This window comes from Diadema antillarum, unplaced genomic scaffold (genome assembly GCF_040938485.1).
Source record: "Diadema antillarum isolate AM-2024a unplaced genomic scaffold, OU_Dant_1.0 seq00000090_RagTag, whole genome shotgun sequence".
Classification (NCBI taxonomy): Eukaryota; Metazoa; Echinodermata; class Echinoidea; order Diadematoida; family Diadematidae; genus Diadema; species Diadema antillarum.
Window position 1 is genome coordinate 322,747 of NW_027271180.1, and position 22,408 is coordinate 345,154.

The 22,408-nt window shown below is 36.4% G+C and overlaps 1 protein-coding gene across 6 annotated transcripts in view; it reads left to right on the forward strand.

Annotated features, from left to right (window-relative positions):
* The window catches only part of LOC139726587 (tyrosine-protein phosphatase non-receptor type 4-like), a 163,619-nt gene that overhangs the window by 55,013 nt on the left and 86,198 nt on the right, over positions 1-22,408 (forward strand). The window lies entirely within an intron of this gene.

The following is a 22,408-nucleotide window of genomic DNA, read 5'->3' on the forward strand; positions in this document are numbered from 1 at the left end:
ATACCCACATGTGCATAAACCATGGGGACCAGAAAACCGCAAGGTCTTTAGAAGTAAATGCAGTGATCCAATTTGTGCCTGGTTACTGACATATTTAAACATTTTGCATTCTCCTTCCCATTTTGGTAGTCATGGCAACCAGATAAGTCTGCTTTTGCCTGACTTGTGTAGACTGATTCAAGCAAGCTGAAATCTAGCAAGGGAAATATGGCACAAAGGACATATTTTACAGCTATTCTCTGCAGTTGGATTCATTAATGAAGTTTAATTATACATCGGTATGAAGCAGACTTGTGTTATGACAACATAGGACATCAGTGTTATAAGCATTTTACTTTTGAGTAATTGAAATTACAGTATTGCCAAGACTTTTTTATATTTAGTGTAAATAACATGAATGATAGAACGGTAGGGAATATATGGCCAACAAGTACTGGCATCTGCATTTGCAATGAAAACATTAAAAATGAACTAAATACTACATAATCCCAGATATTCTGAGTAGTTATATTGTTATGTAACTCTCGCAGCTGCATCTGCAATGAGAATCCTATTCTCTGTGTTCAAGGAGACTTTTCTCATCGTAACAACTCATTACTATTTGTGGGTTTTTTTCATGTTCACTATTTGCAAAATTTATAGGACATTTGTTAAAGCCATTTCTAAATACATCCATACTGATACTGTATGGTTATAATGTACAAGCTCTCAGTGTGCAACTATGCAAACTGTTACATGTAGTGGAAGGGTGCATGGGTCCAAGAAGGCAGGTGAATTTGGCCAAAGTGATATTCACTACATGCATTAATGTATGAATATGTGTGTGTGTGTGTGTGTGTGTGTGTGTGTGCCAAAGTGTAAGGGTATGAAGCATTGAAACTGTGCCCATTGTTGTGGCCCTTCCCTGCCCTGATTGATTGTGTGTGTGTGTGTGTGTGATTGTGTGTGTGTGTGTATGTAGAACAAAAGCTTGTGAGAATGATTCACCCTAATTGAGTGGGGATCCCCCCAGAGTGCCAGGGAGCATTTTGTCTGCCCGTCTGCTGTGACTCATCATATTTTTTGCTCTCCTCGTCCTTATACTGTAACTCTGCCAAAATTTGGATGCCCCACGGCACAGAAATGGCTGCAAAATACAGCACTTCTCAGCCAAGATGCACTCACATTTATGCCTTCATGTTGAATTCTTTGTTTTATTTTGCCTGTGCCAGTTAGTTTTTGTAAAGGCCTACTGGCATCTGCTATTAAAACTGTTGTTCTGTTTTGCTGTCATTGTTTTTGGAACTCTGTTACTCTTATGTTCGAAAACAAAAATGTAAATGATGCCATACAGAGAATAAATCAAATCAAATCAAATCAAATCAAATACAACAAAGCATTGTTTCAGACCTGTTCGTCTCTGTAGTAGTTGTTTTGTGTATTACATGGTACACAACGCAATCTTTGTTTTCATCCTATACTACAGCTTGTAGGGAGACTAAAAGCCCCAGTTAAAGGAACCCAGAATCTTGATTAAAGGACAAGTTCACCTTCATAGACATGTGGGTTGAGTGAATGCAGCAATATTAGTAGAACACATCATTGAGAGTTTGAGGAAAATTGGACAATCCGTTCAAAAGTTATGAATTTTTGAAGTTTCTGCTCAATCATGGCTGGATGAGAAGACTACTATAGCTTGTGATGTCACATGTGTACAAGAATATAAAGAAAGTATTAAGAAAATTCAACATATTTTCACTTTTCTCGCATAACAAAAAAACACTCAACTTCTCTCTTTCAGAAGGCAAGGGGAATAATATTACCCTTAACATACGTCAGTAACAAGTCAAAGAAATGTGCACTGTATTCAAAAAGTAAAGTTTTGTGAAATTCTCTTTTTATTTTCTTTATATTTTTCTACGCATGTGACATCACACACTGCAGTAGTCTTCTCATCCAGCAATGATTGTGCAGATACTTTAACAATTCATAACTTTTGAACGGATTGTCCGATTTTGCTCAAACTCTCACTGATGTGTTCTACTAATATTGCTGCATTCACTCAACCCACATGTCTATGAAGGTGAACTTGTCCTTTAAAGCATTGATCAGCTGCATACCCCAGAAAAGACTTGAATGAGAAGTGGTAGATGCTCCATTTTCTTTTGCCTTACCCTCTCTCTCTCTCTTTCTATATTTCTCTTCTTCTCTCTCTCTCTCCCTCTCTTTCTCTTCCTCTTTGTCTTTGTCTTTCTTTTCCCCTCTCTCACTATCTTTCTATCTTTCCATCAGTCTACATAATATCCTGTGGACGTTATTTAGCTACAAGTTATATGTATAGCGTATAACAACCTCGAGAAGAGCAATCTTCCTGAGACCCAATTTTCCGGCAAGTTCCTAATTGCAATTAGTTTCAAAGATGGTGAGAAGACTGCCATGCTTGTTCATACTCGGTTAATTGTCAAACCTTGTGTCCACTTTCCTGAGGATATGATAATGAGAATTGAGCAAATAGGATCAAGCACATTATCAAGTTGATTAAGCATTTGTTACCATTTTTCATACGTGTTTAACACAAGATTTTAATAGTACAGTATGTGTTAGTATTAAATATTATATGCCATGTACTGTAAGTTTTGTGGTGTGGATTTTAAACATCTCTTCCACGCTGATGTGTTTGAAATTAGAAGTCACTTTCTGAATTATTTGTATTTCAAGTTTCAAGTTTATTTTTCCACATCTCATAAAAAAGAAAGAAAATGAAATCAATTTTAAAGTCTGTGTGCATTTCATTGCTATCAAAATTGTGATGTCTCATATAACATAAATGGCAATTAGCTACACAATTCTGAATGCATTTTGAATTTTGTTTAATAATTAACTGTCTTTATTTTGAAGTCTCTGGGAGATACAGCAATGTGCAACATAAGCAGTTGCCCAGGGCAAGTGAAAATCAAAGTCGGGCAAGTGTTTTGGAACAAAGAGAAAAAATGCAGACATCAAAGTGACCATCGCCATGAAATTTGTACATTATCAAAGTTTACTTCTGATAACAGTGCTAGCATATATGTGCTTTTGAATTTAGAAGAGAAAAAGTTGTGATATGAATTCTGTGCATGCAGAATAGTATAATACTGTGCTCTCCAAGATCTTCGTATATACTGTGATGCATTGATGTGTGTGTGTGTCTGTTTGTGTGTTTGCATTAAGGTATGTTGTTTTGAAAGTCTTGCACATATTTTACCCTGTAAAATTCTCTTATCAGTCTTCCCAGCAGTTACTCATCCTGACATGTTTTGTCTAGTCTTTCATATGTTTGAGTGTGTGTGTGTGTGTGTGTGTGTGTGTGTGTTCTCTCTTGTGTAACATAATGCTATCATCTATCAAGACATGAAAGTCTATCCCAGCATGCCAGGCATGACCTTTGAACTTTTTGACACTTTCAGCGCAGTGCTTTGATAACCCCCAGGGCTGGCAGGTTTTTCCATCTCTTCAAAAATTGTTTCATCTCCATGGCAACGATCTGACAAAGTGGTTCAGTGACAGCGTTCATTATTTCTTGCCATTTGTCATCCTCTCCGCTCTGTCTAGAATCATCAACCTGTTCTAGTCTGCAGATTCAGCCCCATAAACGTGGCGAGGTAGTCGCTGGTTCAGAGATGTTAAATAATGTCTAGAAATCCAGACTACTAGTATTTACTAACTAGGTTTCATTGGTATTTTTGATGAGATCAAATTTAACGTAGTTGATTACATATGGGTATTTCTTTTCTGTTTTCCAAGCTGTACAGCAGTAGTGAGGAAAAAACATGGGAATAAATTGTATGGACAGGTTTATAAATTTATTTCCTAGCTCTCATTTCAAATGCAAAGACTATGTATGGTATGGATGGTGACTTTGAACAGAAATGGAAATTCTCATAAATTAATTGTTTCAATAAGTCATTTGAACAAAACAATAAATGCTTTATTCTATGAAATCAGAACATTACAAACCTATTTACCTAATAGCTGTATTCACACACACCAGAGATATGCAGTTTTTTAGTAAATGAATTTCAGCAATGTAATGCAAAAACCACTCATTCTTGTGTTTGGATACATAAAAAACAAAAAGGATCGTTAATTCTCGCAAAATGCAGCATGATGCGAAAATCTATTCAGCTTGATTTTTTTTTTTCTTTTTATGAACTCATGCTATGTGTCCTGCATGGTGTGTTTGAATGGCATGCAAAGAGGTTTTTTTTTTTGTTTTTTAATCCCACAATGCACTTGCCGCACTAGGTTCACAAACTCAGGCACCCTGGGTCATGCTCCCGTCATTTGTTACGACATGTATGCACTGTCTGTAGATTTAACAGCTTTGTTTGAAGGCGAGTAAGCTTTGTTTTTGTGTTTTGTTCTTTGCTGTGTATGAATGGTGGTAAATAGAATTGATTTTTTGCATCACGATGCAAAAATCACAAACTCTTGTGTGTGAATGTGACTATTATTGAATTGTTACCATTGAAAATGAAATACAATGCAAAGACTCAAGATCGTACTGCCAAATCATGTTCACACCTCGCTTGATTGTCAGTCTGTACAGTACAGGAAATGTCTTTATTCACATTCTGGCATTGGTGACAGTTTAAGATGTTTCCCACCTTGCTCTGATGAGGAGGAAAAAACAGTGCAGAGGTGACTGCGCTTTACGATGATACATTTCCGCGAGCCCCCAAACACTTTCAGCCGTCGCCACCATGCAAGTCTTACATTCCTAAATCACGCATCCCTATTCATGGCCCAGCCGCGCAAACCAGGGAGCCCCGCTATAAATAGGGAGCCAGTCATCAACTGTTCAAACTGGGAGCAACAGTTTGGTTTATTACCATAAGGTCCAGTCCAGTCTACCCCGAAATCGTAGCAAGAGTCCCATCAATACGATGCATCTTCAAAAACCTTCATGACAGGTCGCATGTATGGATGCCTTGGCATGAATTCAAATTGTTTGTATGAGTTTTGGGTGGTATATTTAAATTTTGTGAATTTATCAAGTAATGATAAACCTTAACCCGTTGAGGACGAGTCCCGAGTATACTCGGGCAAGTGTCTATGGAAAATGCGTGTTGTAGCAAAATCAGCCCTTCCTCAACGGGTTAATACAATATAGGAATATTTCCATAATCCATTGAGGACAAGTCCCAAGTATAAAACACTTGGGCAGATGTCTATGGAAATGCACATTGTAGCAAAATCACCCGCAACAGGTTAAAGATTTATGTGACCTACCACCATGAAGCCTATCACAAAAAGCTGGTATCAATACTCAGATATTGGTAGTATTCATTTTTCAGACTTTTTCAGACTTTTTTTTTTCAGATTTCCAATGATGTACAATATACTGTATGATATTCGTCCCACTTTATTGCCAAAATCTTACAACTGAAACTGTAAGAAAGCTAGTTACAGGTAAAACGTGGTTGACTCAAGAAAATCAGCTGTGAAATTTAGATGCAATTATAAAGCATGCTTTAAGATATGGTCTTGAATAAAACAGAACAATTTAAATCACCAGAGTATGCTTCATAAAATCATGATCATTGACAATTACTGTATAAAATCATTAAAATTCAGACAAATTTAAGGTAAGACAAATTTAAATGCAAAAGTCTACTTCTAAATTTTGATGAAATAAATCTTTCTGAGTGATGAAGCAAACTGAGGGTTTCTTCTCTAACATTTAAAATACAAGAGGTCTTTTAGTAAACATGTGTGTGTGTGTGTTTGGTTTGGACAAAAAGTGAATCTAAAATAACGGAAAGAAAATTAGAACAAAGCCATTAAGGGTTACAGAAAATTTCTCTCAGCATGTATGACTTCATCATTAAACTAAAAATGGAATTATGGATGATATCTCCTTACCTCCAAAGAGGATATAAATATTTCCCTCCATATTTTCTATGTACCCCAATCACAGCTGCTGACACATACTATCCTCAGTTGGCGTAATTACTCTACTTTCCTGGGTTTAAGCCATGGCTTACCTGACGTTTAAAGGCAAAAACCACAAACCTAAACAAACAGAAATGAGCGTCCTCATGCCAGTGGAAGTGTGAACTACCACTGAACTTTGACCCAACCACTTACACTACCCTTGACCATCCCCCACCCCTCCCTCCCCCCAACAACAACAAAAACAGAAAAAACATTATTTTATTTTTATTTTTTTGGTGACATTCATCATGAATACGTACTATAAATCTCCAATAACAAGATGTGAGATGTACAAGAAATTGGTTGTGAAATTTCAGGGTGAGATCCTCTGGCGTTAAGAAAATCTTCGTTATGACTAAAATACAAAATGTTGAAGTGTGGCCATCTCATCCTACAGAGGGTTGAAGCTGATAAGATGCTGTTACGGTCTGCAAAGAGGCATATTTCTCTGCAGAATTTGCCTTTCAACCCACACACCTAACTCTGAATTAGTAAGCCTAAGTATTCTTATGACCATACAATCATGCTATTTAAGCTTACACACTACTCACACCGGTTTACAAGAGCGGCGATATTCACACACACACACACACACACACACACACAAATGTTTGCGTAATATGCATTCTGCTTTCACTTTCATAACTTTGTTTGGATTTCTCTTTTTGGGGGAGTGAAATCTCCTTTAAGTGCTCTTCCTGGAGTTAAAAATAAAAGAGGTCTTTGTTACGGAGCTCTGCATTTGTTCAGGTGCTCTCAGTGTGTGAGAGCATGACTGAGTAATCAATGAGTGATAATTGGTTAGCAAAGTCATGAATCATTCACTTATTGTCTCTGAAAGCACAATGAGGCGAGTAAGGGTCTTACAAACCTTGTTTCTTTATTGTATAATACATCAAAGGCAAGTGGGGCATGTATGGAAATTACAAAAAGGAAAGCATGAGAACTACATACAAACTATGTACATTGTATATCAACCATGGTACACGTATATGTTCCATTCATCAGAATAAGAAACAGAGTGAGATAAAGAAAAGTCGTGCTCTCTTTCTGAACTCCCATTCTATCAATTCTCAAGTTATATTTCATGGCACATGTGCTTTAGACTAAGGCTGCATTTATCAACTTTCCCATGCTTGAAAGATATTTCAATTTATATTCATTTTTTTTTACCAAGTTGTACTTAAATGTTTATAACTTCAGTTTCTAGCCAAGTTAGAAATCAGTTTTATGTCTTTGAGACATTCCTTTGCTCTGCTCATAGCCATAGATACACCACCATTTGATGTAGAATCCATTTTGTACAGTGAACCTATCCTGAAATCAATGCACTGCATACAATACATAGCATGTATTGATGAAATCAGAAAATGTAGTGTACAATGACTATGGGATATCCTCATTACAAAAAAAAAAAAAAAAAAAAAAAAAAATTAATGAATTTAAATAAATTAGAAAAATCTGAACACATTTTTATGCACATAGGAACAACGCATACACTTTGTGAGTGAGCATATGCTACGTTCAAATGTAAACACACTTTACATTCAAGGATGTGCACAAGTGACCGCAGAACAAATAATTGTCAGAAAATCTGAGGAAAGAGGGGTTTTTTTCATCAAAATGAACCATGGGATATATCTTTTGTGTTTGAAGGAGGCTGAACTAACAAGTGTGACATTACATTTTTTCTTGATGGGACATTCAATCCAAATTATGACCTTTTCTCATAGATATTTTTTCACACAATTCAGTCAATACACACACAGCCCATTGTGTCTGTGTAGAAGATGACAGTTCTCATAACATTGCTGCGATGACAAGACAGTGGTATGTGTATCTCAAATTTTGGTGAAAATCACCCTTTTTGGATTAATCGTAAGATAATTCTGTTAAACGGTGTTCTGTTCAAATCCTAAATATCTTACCCAAAAAATAAAGCCACCATGGCATGTCAAAGGAAAGGCGATCCTATTTGTTATTGAGTGCTTTGGCTGCCATGTTTTTTCACTCTCCTTAAAGGGATAGTACAGTATTGGTGGAGATGAGAATTGGGCTTCTAACTTTTTGGGAGATACCAAGAAAACACGTATGATATAGTACAGAGCATACCATTTTAAGAGGAATTCAAAGTTTATTTGATGAAAATCGGGTTTGGAATGAATGAAACATCCAAAAACAAAGTAAAACAAAGCGATCGTAATAAAGTGTGGGTCCCACACTTTATTAGAATCGCTCTTTTTTGGATATCTCAGCCATTTCAAAACCTATTTTCTTCAAATAAAAGTTGAATTCCTCATAGAATTACATGCTCTTTCATATTTCATAAGAGGTTTCTCATTACCAGTATCTCACCAAAAAATGTTAGAAACCTGAAATTAGGTCTCAACCAAAACTGTATGATCCCTTTAACATTTTATAATTTTGAGATACGAGGTTTTGTTCCCCCAACATCTGATGATAAAGACATGCCAAGTAAAGACTTGTTGTGTGGTACATTAGCCTCATTTTCTTGTATAGCGTAAACTTGTGGAATTGCCCCACAATAGGGCTTTGCTATAATGCTTACATCCTGTTTAAGTTGCCTTCAATGGCATGGCATATGATGAGGAATTGTTTAATTGTTTTGGCTAGAATTCACACAAACAAAGTAAGTTTAACCAAGTACATGATCTTTCCTTAATGTTTTTTTTTTTAATCAACATATGAATACAGCTCTAATTTGCATTGTGCCTTTAGATACACTGTACGTGACCCTGCATTAAATCACCTGTGCTGAGCTAAATGTCCATACACTTCAGTGATGTGGTAGTCCATTAAAAAATTCCATCAACAAACATGAAATCGTCCCCTTTGTTATGGTGTTTTGTAATCGTTGTTTTGAAAGCTTTGGACCATGTCTCCTGAACTGTGTTAGACAATTGTGTGTCAGTAAAGGTAAACAAGTTGTCTCTGTGCAAATATTTTCTGCGATGAAATTATATTTTCTTTAGTACATACACTGTATATTCCATGTTATAGGCCTACATGTTGAACAAATCCCTGTAATGGTGAGGTCAATTCAATTTTGCATTATAGATTTCTCATTTATTTATCTTTTTTTCTCCCCTTTTTGTTTACTATAGAGGATTTGATTATGTAGTAAACAAAAGTCCTACTATAGTTTACAGCAGACTTTATGGAGTATTCACAGGCAAACAATACCTGAGGGGCATTCCTCCAGGAACTAACTTGAATTTAAGCATGTGGGACAATTTGTTTGTGATTATAACTGCTGTACAACCTCTTTCGTATATTTTAGGACTTCTTCAAGTTTATGGAAAAATGAAGAGTGCTTTGGAATTAAAATTTGTTCATTGTCCCCACAACTGAACACTTGGATAAATTTCCAGTAAAATGGTACAAGAAGTGTTCATTGCATTTTATTTCTCCTCTGTTATGAATGAAGTGATTACATGACAAATCAACAATAATCACATCAATATTAGTATTAATTTGTGTAATAGAAATTACAATTCAGCAAGGTACAATTTCCTAGTAGCAAACTGAAAAAGAAATATGGCACAACATTAATTGACATCAAAATAAAGTAGAGTTAAAAGCAGACCCAGTAGATCGATGGCACATTACAAGTGCTGTACTTATTAATATCAAGACATTGGTCTTTTAAATGATGTCCTTCACAGATTATTAAGTGCAGCTCTGGAAGAATCTATTTCTTTTTGAGAATATATTCATCCAGTCATATTGTTTCTTGTTTCTATGTGAGGCTTGGAGGATTCCACGCATGTATTCTAGAAATAGAGATAGATTTCCACATATGGAGAAACACTTCAGTATCATTGCCTTATCCCATACCATCACACTGTAGCCATTAAACAGACACCGACTTCTAATCATGACGACATTTGAGATCATAAGTACCACAGGTGCAGGGATGTTTTTACATTAATGCCACCACATCCTTTTGAAATGGTATAGAACCTGCTGCCATGAAATTGACCCTTTTCACCTCTCTACACGTGTCTGCATTCGAGGTTGCAGATCCGTTTCATCAGGAAGAATTCATAATGAAAAATACTCTTTACGTGATTTCGTCTTAGTTCTTTCTGTATCATTCTTTTAAAGTATTATTATGCACTGAATACTTGTTACATTCATTAATTCTTGACTTTAGAAGAATTGATCATTCATTCCCATTTACACTCAAGTACTAAAGATAGCTCAAATTTTCCATGGTGCCATATGGCAAAGCTGTATTTATATCTATAAATACTTTTTTCTTAAGTCAAAAGCAGAATGAAATTAAATTTCATGTGAAAACTGGTAATCCGGTGAAACTGATACTTCCCATTCCCAGCAAAGGATGATTTGTACCCTCCTTAAGGAAAAAGAGAAGAAAAAACATACATTGTATAGTATCTCTTTCTTTGTCATTTTTTTTTTTTTTTTTTTTTTTTTGCTTCTTGCGCATGTATGTGTGTTTAAGTTTTGCTATCATCGTGAAGGCAAACGTGAGCATCTGTTTTCCCATCAGAACATCTGCCTCTGTTTGACATTTTCATCCCGGCAACAAGAGTCGTCGGTTTGGTAACGGAATAGGCTGCCATCTTAGAGATGGGATGGATAGGGATTCTTGTGTCTCTTGTCTACCGGGCAGGTAACATGTCAGCCGCTTAGGAGAAATCAATATGAAGGAGGTGATGGGGGAGGATGGGGTTGGATGGATGGGGGTGGGGTCTCAGTGCCATTTCTTCGTTACCATGGAATCAGCCTCCTCCAAGACTACATGTAGTCTCATATCCAAACATAAGTTCAGTCACAAATACCAGCCGGGGTTACGACAAAGGTGGCAGCAATGATTCCTTTTCAGAAGAGGCATGGGTTTATACCTCCCTTTTTTGTAGAACAGTTATAACAGCAATACTGAAATGAATGAAAAAAACAGAAAAGAAATGAACTTAGAAGCCATTTCCCTCAAATAGCAATTATAGTGTGTATTAACCACTTTTGATATTTTTTCCTGAAAGGTAAATTCAAGTGGATAATCTCTTGGAGAATTCCTGTGAGTTCTTGTGTCTCTGCATGATATTGAGGATATTTTATTTGAACATCTATTTAAGGTGCAGTAATGTCAGTGGCTTAGAAAACACTAAGTAAATCATTTGTTTCTTAACGTCACATTTTGTAGGTTTTCGAAACCATTTCTGTGCATCGAGACAAGAATTATGATATGTGTAAACTTTTCTATGAAGTGAACTTTGTGCCCTGTTTTGTGTAGCGTGATAAGAATTTAAGCATATGAAAGTCCAGGGATAATAAAAGAATAATTATTCACCAACCATTTATGTGCACTAATACAAGATTTGCAGGAATTTGAGTTTTCTTTCTCATTTTACATATTCCATGCCTTGTCCTTCATTTGTATATTTGTATGGAATGTCCTTCCCAGTTTTCTTTTGCTCACATCTTTCATATTCAGGAAGATAAAGAAAAGACAATATAAAGATAGATATGCTGTGAGTTGATATGTTTTGGTTTGAAGCCAAGAAGATATCAGCTGGGCCTAGGGATGATGGAGAAGACATACATGATGGAGATCAATGTGGGAAGGATGTCATTGTTTGATTGATTGCTGGTCTGGCGGGGCTCATGGCACAAACCTCCAACGATGACAGTGATTCCCATCCTAACCATTGCAGGGCTCGTTTGCCCGACTCATTGATTTGTTTGATGTTGATTGATGGCATCTCCTTGTCGGAGACGTTCATGCGATCCCCGAAACTGGAGACATCTTACGGTGCGTTGGTAAATAGTTCGGGCAATGAATCTTTGCTTTATAGCTTTATGAAGCATTTGATGTGTGTGTAGGTTGTATCTGTAGTGCATCCTTGCTCTCTGTACCTGCATCAGGCTCAGCAAGTACATATAATTATTTGTTGTCCATTTGTTTTGTAAATAATTGTTTCTTCTCCAAATAAAGCCCACAAAAAGAGGAGAGAGGGGAGATTGTAACATGTCTGCAGTCATGTTACATGTACTTTAACATTACCAATTCTATTTGGTACTTCACTCCTCCTGAGCTCTCTCATTCATGGGTGCTTCATGTGATCTGAACAACTTCCTTGTACATGAATACCATATTAAAGGGATGAATAGTTTGCTAATAACTATGGAGTTTTATCATGTCTTTAGAACTGTATAGTGATCCCCTCTATTCAATGATCCTGCCAGGTTCCATGGGCCATAAAATGGAGACTGTTGTTAGTAATGTGGCAAACATGTGTACTCCTCTGAGAATTCTCATCAGGCCTTTGTAAGTTGGCAGTATGCATGGTGTAATAAAAACCACAAGGAAAGTGGTATCAGTCCTTGAACTATTGTATTCAAACTTGAAAAGAGTATTGTCTTCAACTAAATAATCTGTAGCAATACATCTGTACCAGTGCTAGCTCCCTTCCCATGGATAGTGCTTAAAATCACGAGAGCAACATCAAGGCCGGTCTATAAACAGGGCTTCATAATTAGCAGTGGCCCAGTGGCCCGAGGCTATTGAAAATTGATGCTGGACTACCAAAGTCATCTTTTGGTGGCCCGATCAAGCAACTACATTGTAAGATTCAAAATAGATTGTTACTTGTGCTTTTCTTGGCCACTTCATGTCTTTTATAGGCGACCAAAATTTCAGATTTAAAGATTTTAGTGGCCTTTATGGGCCACTTGACAAACAAGTTAGTGTCAAGCCCTGCTATAAAGTAATGGTAGAAACCCATGTAGAGTAGCCTGCAAGTGTAGCAATAGTAACAGTTTTCTTGAGAGATGTTTCTAGTCAATTGTACCTAGTGTTGGGCTCCTTCGTAGACCTGTTCATGTCGAGCTACAATGCAGTTCCATGGTTGGAGTTTACTGTGTTTACATTTCAATAGTTGTTGCTAAGTGAAGTAAGTGTAAGCAAGCTTTTGAGTTGCCATGCATGCCTGTGTGTGCACACACAGTGCACAGAATTTGAAGATGTGGATAGTGGACAGGTTTTCAAACATTTCTTGGAATTGATGAGGGAGATGAAGGGCTCATTGCAAGGCAGTCAGTGCATAAACTAGGTTAAGTTGTCCAATCTAAATCCCCGTTGTTGGAAGTTTGATAAATGGTCACTACTCGCAATGCTTTCTGAATTTGATTCTAAAAGATCAGTGGCAAAACAATTGGAATATCTTAGTGGGGATTTTACAACAAATTTGCAGCCGTATAAAGTCACCCCTAGGGGTTTTTTTAGCCACGGGTGTAATGTGCATTATTTTAGTCATTGCAGCTGTTATAAATCCTCTGATGAGGCTGAATAAAAAAATATGCAAAAATGAAGCCTGAATGTATAGACTATGAGGTTTCTTCAATTTTGTCCAGTGTGAAACTTCCATTATATTGTGCCCTGTGTTGTAAAGTTGCCCACTTTATATGGAGAGTCTTAAATTGCTGTGCAAACACCTCCATTAATCAAGGCTACTCAGCGCAAGTAGAGCTACAAGGTGCAAGGTAAAGGATTAAGTTCTACCTTTAATACTTCAGAACACTGGAACCTGAAGATTGCCATCCTTAAAAGCATCTTGAGATGGCCATCCTTAAAAGCATCTTGAGATGATTATGTAACTTATATTTGAGGCAGGCTAATGTCCTTATGACATGCATATTAGGCAGTTATCTCCCTCTTCCCCAAACAAAGAAAATCAATAATAAAATAAAAATAATTAACATACATTATGCGGCTGTATCCATGGAATTTCATGATCAGCAATTTTTGCATGTGAAAAAAAAACCCACACAATATAGAGACAGCATGCAATATGTCAAAACATGTACAGATTAAATCAAATTAAGTCATGAGGACCCACATTTCATAAATGACAAAACTGGCTCATTATGAGGTCACAAAGGGGATGTGTTACCGAAGATGCCCACAATCAATAAGTTGACTATCATGGCACTAGGGATGTAGACCAGGCTTAACCTGTCCTACATTGTCCTACCAAACTGATATTTATTTATTTTTTTAAATCATGTGTGATAATGGACGATTATTTGCTGATCCTTGACATAAATGTGTCAAGGGTTGAAGCAGCCACTACTTATGAAAGGCTGTTATAGTCCTTCTTGGTCCATGATGGACCATAAAGGGATCTAGTGGTCTTCTTCGCAATGATGATAATTTTTTTTTCTTTTTGTAAGTAATGTGGGTTGTAAATAACTACTGTAAAACATGATATATTCGCAGCATGAAATTTTTGCGAATTGGAGCTGACAGCCTTTTTCGTGGCATGAAATTTTTGCGAATTGCCACTGGCGTTCAATGCATATAGTGTAGACAAGAACTTTCGCGTGCATTTTGATTTCGCGAATCTTGATGCACACTAAATTCGCAAAATTAAAATGCATGCGAACATTCCTCGTTTTGCAGTATACGAGTACATGAATAAAAAGGCATCATTAGTTTCTTCTATGGCACTCTTCCAAAAAGAGAGCAACATTGGGTTTTAGGCACAATGTAATTTAAATGAAATCAGTGCAAACACCGGTACTATGTTAATGTATCGTATGTGTGTACAGGCTGTGTACAGGCTGTGTACATATTTGTTATGGTTTATATGAATCAGCACTAGGAGTGAAAAAAAAAAAATCCAATACATATACATGTAAATATGCAAATACATTTAAAGAGGAATATGAAAGAGAGGGATAGATTTTACGATTGAGAGAGAAGAGGGAGACACCCTGACACTATTCTCTGCTTTTGCCACAATTTAAATTCAAACATCATCCAGATGACACGATGTAGATCAGATCATGAACCTTCTTTTTACATCCCCCCCCCCATTTCTCCGAAGAACTAATCTTTTTCACAGACATGAACTTGATATGGCTCTACCATTCACTCATAGACACCAAAGGGAAAGTATGTGTGTGGGGGGGGGGGGGGAGATGAAGACTGGCAACAACGCGGATGATGAGGGGATACTTCATTCCCCAACATCACACCGGTGATGAGCTCAATGCTGTCCAGGAGAATACTTGTGCTGGTGATAATCTTTACTCCTTGATGGGGTATTTTCATGAGTTTTGATCGTTTCTCAGGCGTCGGTTCCCCATGAGGCTGGGCGATTAAAGTCTCAGGGCCCTCAAAGAGTGTGTTTGATCATAAAAGTGTTTTCTGGCATCGCGGGAGGCCCCCTGCAGCTTCGGGTCTCCGGAGGCAAAGCGGATGTGATCTATGGAATGTGCTGTGGTTTATTCCCTGCCCTGTTCTGAGCAATTATAATGTTGACATTTCGGAATTCATTTGATTTTCTTTCCCACGTTGGTATACCAAAGTATGTATGCATTGGTAATGAAATAGAATGTCCACATCATGATGATAATGTGCATGTCTCTAAAATAATGTCGGTCAAAATTAAAACCTGTTTTTAAAAATTGTGTATTGATGAGAATATGTTCAATATTAAGGAAAATTGTCCAGATAAAGTGTTGTGTATTTAGAAGAAAGAAATGGTGTGCATACAAATGGCAGATAGTTTTGTGGATTAACTTTCAAATGTATTCTAAAATAACATTTTTAAGTGTGAAAATTCGTCCTTGTTTTCATTGAGCTTTTCTTAGTATACTGTAAAATCAGAAATGTTAACATGCATTTTGATTTCGCAAAATTTTGCAAGAGCAAAGATTTGTGAAATTAAAGTGCACGTAAAAGTTCTAGTCTCCACTATATGCATTGACTGCCAATAGCAATTCATGAAAATTTCATGTCGTGAAAGAGACCATCAGCTCCAATTGGCAAAATTTTATGCCGCAAATATATTATGGTTTGTAATAAAAGATACGTTTGTAGATTTCATGCATGGACAGAGTTATACAGGGAAAGACAGATTGTGCATTTCTTTGCACTTTTAATGATCCTCTGAAGATATGAATCAGTGATGAGATGAAAAGTTGTGCAACATCTTGAGAAACTGCCAGATACAAAAAAACAACAAAAAAATATTATTAAGAAGTTATTCAGTGGTACTGGCATGTTGTATATCATCATATTTTCCTACACTGGTCATTCTATGTTTTCTGATAATAGAATGAAAAAGAAATGAAGTATGAATCTGATGGAGGATCTGAGGATCAAGGTTCAAGTGCATTCATGCCCACTTAAGACCAGAAATCTTGGCATTGCTGGTGATTCATGCCCATGCCATTCGTATCCAAAACTCCCCTAAGCCTGACGCATGCAATCAGCATAAATACTTGCTCATATTTGTAGGAGAGATTATGCTGTCTTGGGTTGATGTACATGTGTGTTACTGGCATTTGGAAAGACCCAGTAATATGTGACCTTGCCACTCCTCTACACTTTAAATTGTTGCTTCTTTTTAATTTCTTTAGGATTTGATATCAAAAATTAATGGGAGTGGCAAAGACAGATAAAAAAATAAAAAGCCCCAATTCATCAAGTATTATACCTTCACATGATGAGATCATCATAAATGTACAATGCATGACCTCATGTCAAATATAGTTTTCCGTTTATTTGTATCAGTTTATATTTATTTTTCACTGAATTTTCATTCATTATGGTCTTTTTGTTTGATTCTAGTAGTATATTTATCTTATTGTATTGCTGGTTGTCTTGTATGATTGTGAACGAAAATGAATGTGACATTTCAAATTTAAGATTTGATGTAAGATGGATCGAAATGCCTTGTTGATTACTTGTATGTCTCCTGTAGATGATAATGGCCCTTGCCTATTTCTCAGTATCAGTAGAACTGCTATTTAACATCTCTGCATGATGAACAATGTTTTTCAAGCGGAAGTACAGTACGGATTTATCAATAGTGCATTTCATAAAGATAGATAGACGCGCATCATAGTTTAAAACTACGAGCCAAGCATCAAAATTTTAAACTTTAAATATTATATGACAAACGTTGTATCAACGTAGGGGGGGGGGTACATACATGATTTGCACATGGATGTATTACGTGTCTGATGGATGCAGGTCAAATAGAAAAATATACATTCCTTGGGTCCTTTCTTCCTATTTGATGAGGTCAGGGAAGCCAACAATGGTACCTGTTTGTTACACAGTGTCTCTGTGTACAAAAAGACAAAATCTGAGAATGGCATGTGACTTCAGTCTTTCCGTCATGACCTTATACCTTGAGATGTATGTACCAAAAGTATGCTTTTTTTTTAGTCATTACCATTCTCTTTACTTTTATCTGTTTTCACCTCGTAGAAAGGTGCAAAAGTATACTAAGATAATTCAAAAGCACAAAGTTCATAGAACCAATATAGCATACATTAGTAATGTGGAAATATGAATACATAAAAAATACACTTTAAGGTATAAAGTTTCTGAATTGATAAGATTGTATCTCAAACAGGAAAGAAGACATTAGTTTATTTACTGACATTATGTGGCTTCAGATGGTGTTCAGTGGTTGTTGATTTTGTGTTGATCATTAAAGTGACCTTTTTTTTTCCCCCTTTAATTTTTTTTTTTTTTTTTTTTTTTTTTTGCGAATTGGCACCGGCATTCAATGCATATAGTGTAGACCAGAACTTTCATGTGCATTTTGATTTCGCAAATCTTGGCTCTCGCAATATTCTTAAAGGAAAATGCACGTGAACAAGTCAAATCCTGTTCTTGTTCAGAACAGAGAAGAAAAAGAAAGACTGCAGTTGTTTTTTTTTTTGTTTTTTTTTTGTTTTTTTTGCTTTTAAGTCAAAGATATTCAGCATATTTGAAGGAAACTAATGTTTAATAGCTTTTGGCTATTCTGTGAAGACAAAGAAGGTACCTTTCAATTCCTTCTGAAAACCCAAGTGTATCATTTTGCATCCATTTACTGCTTATGAAATGAATTATACATGGGGCCCCAACCCACTAGACTATGAATATAAACATGGTCGACAGAGTGCCTCTCAGGTTAAAGGGCCTTATTCTGTTCGATACCACACCAGATACCACTTCTTGGTTGGTGCTGATAATGTTTCATTGTAAAAATGCTATATATTTCACAGAATATTTAAGTTTTGTGAATTTCATGAGTTTGTTGGTATTCATGAATTTAATAATATGCGACCATAATTGTAATGCCCGACATTAAAGCAGCGTGCACACTTACAAATTGTACATAAGATTCTCTGTTCATTACTGTACTCTGTGATTGCAAATTTAATCACTGACTAAATTGTCAGAAATTCCTGATTCATGAAATATTAGACTCACTAAATATGTGGCATATCATGCCAAATTTGAAGCGGGATAAGACTCATATTGGATCTATCAAAGTTTATTTGAAGGACTTGGGCTCTGTGATGATCCTTTTTCAAACAAAAGGTTGTATGAGTTATCATGTGATTGCTTGTGTCTCGTAAAAAATTTGAGTTAAGTCTTTACTGATTACCCATTAGATAGCCATATTTCTGTGAACTCTCCTCTGAAAATTAGTATCATATTTGCTCTATGCATCAGGAGCCCTTTTCACATAGATGATTACTGAAAGTTGCCATGACAGCAGTCACCATGGGAACAGCTAGGAAGCAACCAATCAGTCACAAGCATTTAAGTTGCTGCTGTGATAAAGGCAGTTATTGCCACAATCGCAAACATCTCAGTGAGATATGCCCGAGGTCTTTGAACAGCCATGTCCACAAGAGAGTGACATAGAGCCACATTGTACGACACACTTTCCAAAACATAATGTACTGACATTGAGTGTCTGAGACAAAGTCCGAAGTTGTTACTATTTAACAATGTGCTTAAAGGGCGCCTGGAAACATATTGCTGGGGGAAAAAAAGAAGAAATTTTAAAAGTTTACTTGTAATGCACAATTGAATGAATGACATCTCATACAATATAGATACTATAGACTCATAATAGAGTAGGCCTTTAAAGATGACAATTTTGCCCTTCTGACTTTTGTCCTAGTGTTCTTCAGAATGAAAACAAATTTCACCTACACGTTCGCCCATATACGTGCCCATTGCATATTCCCATGCTTTTTGGCATGCACCTCGTAGAGCAAGGTTGTAAGAATTTGGTTTATGTTGTTTGTCATCTCAGCATATAATTGTGTACCAATATACTGTATCTGTAGAACAATGTAATTTGCCACTTTTTAATGAAATGTAGCTGTATTACCAATGCTGGAATTGATATTTAAAGTTGACAGTCTTATTGTAGACCATCAAAATTGAGCAAAATTGGGAATTGATTTGCTGACAGTAAGCCATTTTAATTTGCTCTTCTTAGTGTGTGGTCAGTATTGAAATAAAAGAATTACTATGTCATTATAAGTTCATGCTCTCTTGGGAGATTAGGTACCTCAAAAGCTGGTTATTACATTGTAGAAAACTGTTTAATGGCAAGGAGAGTTACTTCTCATACAGAAAGGGATTTAGATTGGCTTACATTATATGCCATTTTATGCATGAAGCCTCACCACTTTGAAATCACACAGTGACTTTGCCTTTCACCCTCTTCTGGTAAAATGTAGCAGAGTTTTCACAAGTTATGTCTAGACGGAAGTATATTACTACATAGGTTAAACTGCTAATTGATCTTATGGGGCCTTCTGAAATGGTGAAAATGTCATGACAGATTCCTTTTGTGTATCCACATGAACTACCAAGGGGCACATTGAACTGAATTTAAAAAAAAAAAGATGGTCTTTGTGCAGGGAATTGGCAAAATTCTTTGTGACTCTAAACCACAATTTTATTGGACAAAGGAGACCTCTTTTTTTCCCCCCTAATATTATTATTATTATGTCTGCTACTCTTTCTGTCAAGAGTTGTATACTTGAAGAGAAACATGTGGTTTGAGACGGTCTGAATTCATGTTTCCAAGTACCTCCTTTTCTTCAATCTTTTGTTTTCAGCCATTTCCTGTTTAAATTTCATTCTTTGTGTCTCTTATTCTTTTTCTTTTTTTCATAGTAACATTGTTCGGCACTCTCCTCTCCCATTTTTTTTTTTTTTTTTGTTGGGGGGGGGGGGTCATTATTCCTTCTTTGTGCTTTTTTTCTGTTACAATGTACCTTCTATGCATTTTCCCCTCTGCCCTTCTTTTGTAATTTTCTTCTCTTATATTTCTGATATGTCTGTGCTTGAAATTGTTATCTCAATAGAAAATGTATTGCACAGAATCTGTAATAAGCCCTGCGAAAAATTCCATAAAAACATTCAGTGATCAGTAGCTCACATTTTGTTTTTAATAGATACAGGTGTATATACATGGAAAAACATAGACAAGAATGTAACATTCCACATGTTGCTGTAGAACATCCCTGAACACAAAAATATAGCCATTACAAGCTGCATTCACACACACAGGAATTATCGTGTAGGCTTGTTCATCGCGAAGCAAGCATAAATTTACTTGCTACTCTTCACAGATACTGACAAATTATCATGCGAGTTAAAAAAAAGAAAAAGAGAATAAGTCAAGAGTGACCGGATTGTGACCCCATCAGGCATCCGTGTATGCTGACCAACTGTGGCAGGTTGCATTATGGGATTTAAAGGCTGGATACAGTCTTCACTTGCTGTTCACACACACCATGCAGAGCAAATTATCATGATAAAAGAAAAAAATAAAATGGGACAGATTTTTGCATCGTGATGTGGATCATGAGAATTAACCATTTTGTGTGTGTGTGTGTCCACACACGTGATATAACACTTTTTACATCAAGTTGCAAAATTGAGTTTCAGAAATGGTTAATTTCAGGGTTGTGTGTGTGTGTGCATACAGAGTACTAGAGAGTTCACTAGGGCATGAAAAATGGGAAAGTGTGAAATATACTGTTGATAAATGTTTGTGATCACACTGGATGTAAGAATATCATAGCCACCCAACGGGCATTTCCTCTATATTGTGCTCCTAAAATGTCTCATGGTGCTAACTTGCATGAAGCAGGAAATAAAAGCAGATCCCTGCTCCAGTTTTCTCACTTCCATCAGGAAGAGTGATGTGTCACTTCTTCAGATTGTCGGAAGGGAGTGGGGTGCTTTCCCCTTACACCATAAAAAAAACCCAAAAAATGAAATTCAAAGAGGGATAAAATACTTGGTGACAGGAGCATGTGATATTTTGCTTCCCTTTCCAACAAATTACTTAGTTTCCAGGGCCTACTGTAATTGTAAAACCAGATATACAGCATGAAAATTTTGTGAATTTGAGCAGATGGTCTTTTTCACTTCATGAAACTCTCCCGATTGTAGCTTTCTTTGTTTTTTTTTACTGCATGAAACTTTTGCAAATTGCCCGCTGTCCTGCCGATGCATTGTGTAGAACAAAAAAATTGCATGCATTTTACTTTCACAAACCTCAGTTCCTTATGAGAAGGTGAAAGTTTCATGCGCACAAAAATTTCTGGTTTTGCAGTACTGAGCGTATCTTCATTCATTCATTCATTCAAGCGATTCCTCAAACTTCAGATATCCAGAATTCATGGTCCTATTGTACACATCTAGTTTCTGCATTCATGGAATGTGCTGTTAGAAAACAAAGCAAAACAAAACAAAAACGAAAGCAATTTGATACAGTTGTATGCAGTATGTTTATCTGAACCTCCCTTTTCCATGCTATGACATTTTTTAGTGTGAATGGGACTACAACCATTGTAACATAGGCCTAATGGAAGGAAAAGTGCCAGTTACGCTGACTTCATTTGTAATACATCCTATGTCTTTTTAGCACAGTCAACATACACTACATGTATACCAGGATATATGGGCCATGTTGATTCAAACAGATCATTTTGCTGGCACTTGTTTTTGTCCAGCCTGCGTAGGAAACAAGACGTACACTTAAGCGTCTCTTTTCCGTCATCATTGTCGTTGGTCGGTAGAAGCGGTGGCGTCACTAACAATTTGCTGTACATACTCTCTATGACTTTCCACAGCTTTGAGCTGTAACCACCAAATTCACAGTACAAGTACATCAAAGGTACTTCACCTAAAGATGCTGGTCAAGATCGAATATTGGTGAAGTCCAATAAGGTCAAAGGTCAAGAGACCAAATGAACTTGTACAAAAAAAAAAATGTTATACTAACAAATTTCCACATAAATCGCTTGGTGTTTGCCTTGTTTCAGTTGGGACAGTTTTGGCTTGGGCTCAAAATTAAAAATGTTATACCTGAAACATTTTGACTAGAAGTGCTGTGTGTTTGTTTGTTTGTTTTGTTTTGTTTTTTATTCTGTGCAGTAATACTCAACATGTACACGTGTTGATAGTACAGTTGATAGTACAGTCCCACATATGCATAATATGTGTGTGCTGTAAAGCAGGGTAGCACTTCTTGCAGCAGGGCCGAACCATTCTGTTTTTCCATTTAATATGCATCATGTGACAGCACACGGCACAAACTTTAATTGTTGTAAGTGAATGACAGGATGAAGTGTC